Below are 6563 nucleotides of genomic sequence, written 5' to 3'. Positions count from 1 at the left end.
TAAGCCTAGGGTGAAGGAAAAAGATGGCAGAGATAGCATCATGCTACATATACCCTTCCACCAAATAAGAAATGAATGACAAATGGACATGGAGAATTAAAGAACAACATATGCCGTAAAGCAGGGGGTCTCAAACTGGGGGTCGGGAGGGTATTACATAGGGGGAGTCGCGAGCTGTCAGCCTCCACCCCAAGCCCCGCTTTGCCTCCAGCCTTTATAATGGTGTTACATAACATAAGAACATAAGAACGGCCGTACCGGTCAGACCAAAGGTCCATCTAGCCCAGTATCCTGTCTACCGACAGTGGCCAATGCCAGGTGCCCCAGAGGGATTGGACCAACAGGCAATGATCAAGTGATCTCTCTCCTGCCATCCATCTCCATCCTCTGACAAACAGAGGCTAGGGACACCATTCCTTACCCATCCTGGCTAATAGCCATTAATGGACTTAACCACCATGAATTTATCCAGTTCTCTTTTAAACGCTATAGTTTATAAACGCTGTTATAGTCCTAGCCTTCACAACCTCCTCAGGTAAGGAGTTCCACAAGTTGACTGTGTGCTGCGTGAAGAAGAACTTCCTTGTATTTGTTTTAAACCTGCTGCCTATTAATTTCATTTGGTGACCCCTAGTTCTTGTATTATGGGAATAAGTAAATAACTTTTCCTTATCCACTTTCTCCACATCACTCATGATTTTATATACCTCTATCATATCCACACTTAGTCTCCTCTTTTCCAAGCTGAAGAGTCCTAGCCTCTTTAATCTCTCCTCATATGGGACCCGTTCCAAACCCCTAATCATTTTAGTTGCCCTTTTCTGAACCTTTTCTAGTGCCAGTATATCTTTTTTTAGATGAGGAGACCACATCTGTACGCAGTATTCGAGATGTGGGCGTACCATGGATTTATATAAGGGCAATAATATATTCTCAGTCTTATTCTCTATCCCCTTTTTAATGATCCCTAACATCCTGTTTGCTTTTTTGACCGCCTCTGCACACACGCGGACATCTTCAGAGAACTATCCACGATGACTCCAAGATCTTTTTCCTGACTTGTTGTAGCTAAATTAGTCCCCATCATATTATATGTATAGTTGGGGTTATTTTTTCCAATGTGCAGTACTTTACATTTATCCACATTAAATTTCATTTGCCATTTTGTTGCTCACTTAGTTTTGTGAGATCTTTTTGAAGTTCATCACAGTCTGCTTTGGTCTTAACTATCTTGAGCAGTTCAGTATCATCTGCAAACTTTGCCACCTCACTGTTTATCCCTTTCTTCAGATCATTTATAAATAAGTTGAATAGGATTGGTCCGAGGACTGAGCCTTGGGGAACACCACTAGTTACCCCTCTCCATTCTGAGAATTTACCATTAATTCCTACCCTTTGTTCCCAGTCTTTTAACCAGTTCTCAATCCATGAAAGGATCTTCCCTTTTATCCCTTGATAACTTAATTTACGTAAGAGCCTTTGGTGAGGGACCTTGTCAAAGGCTTTCTGGAAATCTAAGTACACTATGTCCACTGGATCCCCCTTGTCCACATGCAGCCCCCAAGGCTGCTCAAAGTTGTGGTGAGGGGTTGGGACAGCCCCTACCTACTGGAGAGCCCCAGCTTTGGCTGAAAGCCACCTATGCCCCATCTTCAGATGAAGTGAGTATATCTCAGTTGCAGCTGAGGATGTAACCCAGAGTAGTTTTCTTCAAAGGAGATGCATCTTTCAGTGAGGAAAGAAATGTTTAGAAATTACACAGCTCTTTGTGTATGGCAGTTAGTAAGCATTATCTACTATTCATCATCAAGAGGAGTTTTCAACATCATATTATGAAATCCTTCTCTGAAGCCTTGTCTACATTAGAGAATTTCACTGAAAAATTGCCACTGGTCCAAACCCCAGGATAGACAAGACTGGCAGCTTCAGGCATTTTGACCTTCGTGTTGGTTACACATACAAGTTCTTTGGCAGAGCATTATGAAGTTTGGTTAGCATCCATCTACGCTGTGCTTGGTTCTAAATGGTACTATTAGTCCCTCATTTTCATGAATACCAAAATGTCACTATATTTTTAATGAGTCGAAAACCCCACTGCTGGTTTTTTTTTTTTTTTTTTTTTTTTTTTTTTTTTAACCACATTCCTTCTCCACAAGCAGGAAACTAATTTATTTTCTCTATCCTGCAGCTCAGCTGAAGTTTTTTAGAACAGAGTATCTGTTGAACCTTTGATAGGCCAAAAGCATATGCAGACATAATCTTATAATTTTATTAATCAGTTTAATGTTATGGTGCAAATGTGTCCAACCACGTCCAAAAGATACATCTCTTGTGCAGCAGAACCAGCCTGATACTGTTGCTTTAAATGGATATACATTTTAAATGTTTGCCGTACTGTTGTAGCCATGTCAGTCTCAGGATTTGAGAGAGACAAGGTAGGTGGGGTAATCTCTTTTATTGGACCAACTTCTGTTGGTGGAAGGGACATGCTTTCGAGCTTCACAGAGCTCTTCTTTAGGTCTGGGGAAGATAAGCTAGTTTCCTTGTTAACAGAAGTTGGTCCAATAAAAGTTATTACCTACCGTGTATCTCTCATACATTTAAAATGGAAGTGCAGATATATGCAAATAAGCCCAGCTCCTAAGGAATTAACTTGTTATGGAATAGAATTTGCTTATACAGTGCATAATTTTGTAATGAATCTGTGCACATCCTTTTCTTGTATGATAATGACTTTTCTGAGTTTTTAAACAGTTCAAATTTTTTCCACATACTGTATTAATAATGTTTATAATTACATCTTCTCCATTTTGCACAAATAATTCCTACCAATTTGGAAATACAAGATAAAAATCTAGTGGTACATACATAACGTGAGAAGTCGTACTTATTACAAGCAAAATGATTTCAGAATAGGGTGCTAGAAATGAATATATTTAAAAAATCTATGCCAACCACATCTACTAGAATAAACCATATAGAATTTGTCAATTTTAAATCTAATTACTTACATAGTCTTCTCATGTAAAGAAAAGAATATGTTGTTCTTTCTCAGTTCTCCAACAAGAACACTGGCTAATAGTTCAGGTACAATAAACTTCAATTTGAATTAAGCAGAGTCCTAGAGGATTATATAAAGTGTCTGATGACAATTATTATGTATAGGCTCCCATTCACTATTTCTAAATTGCCCAAAATTCAGCAGCGTAGGCTGTGTTGGTTTAAAAGAAATAGGCACAGATGAAAGCAACTGGGTCCTTGTATACAGGGTTGTATGCAAGGGGAAATAATAAAATAAAGGATACAGTGTTACATTTTAGCTACTTTGTCACCTCAGAGTTCATGGCATATCCTGATAGGAAAGAGATTTTGGTGCCTTTTTAACAACAATACATTTCCAGCTTTATTTTGTTTTTATTTTATTTTCAAAGGCATTGAAATCTTCCTAGAATGTGTCCTGATCTGTTCAATTTTTGTTTTGTTTGGTTTTGGAACTTGTGTCAAGAGCACATAGAACTTTGGGTAAAAACATCCTTTTTTATATTATTGTAGAAACCCAAGTAAACAAATAAATGTTTCCTCTACACCCGTGTTTAAGCGGGTGCAAAGCCTTTAACAAAGAGCATCTGCCTCATGCCACCATAAGCCTGGCTCCTGCATTGAGAGCAGTGTCAATGTAGCCATGCCTCTGTGAGATTTTCCGTGCAGTGTTGGAGCCTTAAATGTAAAAGGATCATGTTCCAGCTCCCAACCTAAACAGCTCCATGGTATTTTTAGGAATGATGGGAAAAGAATGTAGTTTAAGAACTATTGCATCTTTCTTGACAAATACACTTACGCCCCACTCCACCCCCCCCCCCCCAACACACACACACTCCGTTTTCAGGTCTATGAAAGCAATTAGATTCCAAATCAGTTTTATACTGAGACATCCATTCAGTTTAGCTATAGTCCTCTTTCTCTCTCTGGGTTAATTGCAATGAAGACTATTCTCCTACATGCTTCTACTGGGACTTGAAAAAAAATATTTGAGAGGTAACCCATCCTCCCCTACTTTGTGTTTGAACAACCTGTGATTCATGGTGGAACAAAATTTATATGCTGTTGGCTTGAGAAACTGCTACAAAAGCTAGCCAAGCTGGCAATGGTAATCCAAGCGAGACATGGAAGATTTAAGAGGCAGGGTCAATACATTGGGGCTAAATTTATGCTTATTATTCAAGACTTGAGGGGCAGAGAAAACTGCATCCTCTCAAATAACTTCTGCAACAACTGTCTATGCTCTGTTGTGCTGCCACAACAACAAAAATAGGCATCTTAGATTTTGTTTGCATTTAATTAAAGAAGGACATCACTACAGCATATACTTTCACATTCTAAATTACTCATGCCAATTTGAATACATCTGTGATTTAAGCATTGCCCAATAAACATTGCTACCATAATGAAGTTGTGATGGAGGGGAGGGGACTCTCCAAGAAATCCCAATGTGTATTGCCTGGAAAATCCTCCTAGCGTGTAGGGTGAACTTTGTAATGACTCTTATAAATTAACTACTATGCAGACTAGAAGATTTTACAGATTGCATAGCCCATATCCAAGATCCACACATTGCCCAGTATTACCACTGTTTACAACTGATTCGTCTATTGCTACGCTTTTTTTGTGATAGGCAAAGTTGATAAATAGATTTTTCCTGATTCTTGAGGTGTTAGGTCCATTAGCTATAGCTGTTAACATTTTAACTTGATTTTTTGTGTCTCCAAATGCTCATAATTTTGAATTTGCTTTCTGGATATGGATAACACTTTAATTCACAAATATCTTGGAAGTACTCTTTATTATGTAGTAACGGTATTGAGATTCCTTTGTAGATACTATCTACCTCTGTAGCAATGATATGCTTCTGCAGACTACTCAGTAATTATTCTTTTATAGGTCCAAAAGTAAATTATTGTATTTTAACAATTTACATTTATCCAGCATGATGCCATAGTGCTTTACAGGCTGTATTTAGGGATTGTTTGCCTGCTACTAGAATGCAACCATTTCTCAAGTGGAAGATGACAGTTTTTATAATAGCAACCAATTACAGTGTAGAACAATGTGGGTCACTAACTGAAAAATATTGTGTCCATTTGGAATTGCAGAGGAAATATAGAAAGTAGAATATAATGACTGTGACATACCCAGTGTACAATCCAGACTGAGTAGATGTGTCACCCCTGCCCTGTAACCTGGGGTGTCTCTTACAATGTTTTGCTGCTGTGGCCTCCAGTCTGGACTGCTCACAAACAGCCTCCAGCATGTAAGTTACTCCCAGGTATGTCTGTGTGTGAGCTACAGCCAGCCAGCCATACTTTGGCTCTTACCAACCTTGGTTATACTGCAGGGTGACCCCAACACGCTCCTGGTCTTCGATTTTCTCCCAGAAGTGTATGTCCTGTACTGTCCAGCCCTCTCCTAGACAATACTAATTCATATAAAGTCGGTATTTCTTTAATAGAAATAATATGCACACACCTTGTTACACCAATTGGAGTTCACAGACACTTCAGTTTAAACACGTTGGATTAGATAGAATCATAAAACAAGTTTATTATAAGTGAATACAAGTAATGAGGCATAAAAGTCAGAAATGGTTACAAAAATAAAATGCCACTGGTGCCTAATTTAACAAACTATGGTAAATTCAAGCAAAGTTTTTCTTACCTCATGCTATCAGCAGTCTTACTGACCAAACTTTTTATGCCAGGACCCCTTTCCCAGTTTAATGGCTGCTTCCTTTGTCCCTTCTGGTGCAGTGAATCGATGGACAGAGACAGAGGAGGGGGTCTCTTGGGGTGTGTGTTCCCTCCTTTTTATAGTGTCAGTCCCCATCGTGGTAAATATTTATTTCCAGATGAGATTCTGGAGACACAAAGTCTATGGGAAAGGATATTCCCTAATGCTTTTCCTCACCTGTTTAAGGTTTCTTTTTCTACGTTTCCTGCTTGATGATTCTGTTTACTGCTTAAATGCACATTAAGCAGAGCACATATTCCTTTGTTTAAGACAGACCTGTTTGCCAACTTCTGCTATGGTTTGGAACATGCGTTAATAACATTGTACAGTTAAATCTTATAATTCCACATACAGTGTTGCCACACACATTTTATCAGGATAATATTGACCAGCAAATTATGAGTTTTCAGATGATATTTCACAAGGCATACTTTGTATAAAGATTATCACAATAGTGTGTAGGGTGTGGACACAGAGGTACATTGTGTCACAATTACCCAAAGTGAAACTGGCCCAAGGCTTTAAATCCATACTCTTGCAAAAAGCACATGATTTTTAATGATTACAGATGATCAGTTGACTTCAGTTTCTTGTCTCATCCAAAAGAAACGATCTCCAGCAGCAGCTTCTTGGGCGTTGGTTTTGTAGTCATTCGGAACTGCTGAGTTTACTGGATTGCCAGGACTACTATTGCAATATGCTGAGTTTTCTTTTATGGTCTCATCCAAGCCCAGTACTGGCAAAGTCACACTCTTCTTGTTTTGAAGATAAGAGACAAT

This window comes from Terrapene carolina, unplaced genomic scaffold (genome assembly GCF_002925995.2).
Source record: "Terrapene carolina triunguis isolate 2854851 unplaced genomic scaffold, T_m_triunguis-2.0 Scaffold210, whole genome shotgun sequence".
NCBI classification, from domain to species: domain Eukaryota; kingdom Metazoa; phylum Chordata; order Testudines; family Emydidae; genus Terrapene; species Terrapene triunguis.
The sequence above is the reverse complement of the archived record's forward strand: the minus strand, read 5'-3'. Positions refer to the sequence as shown.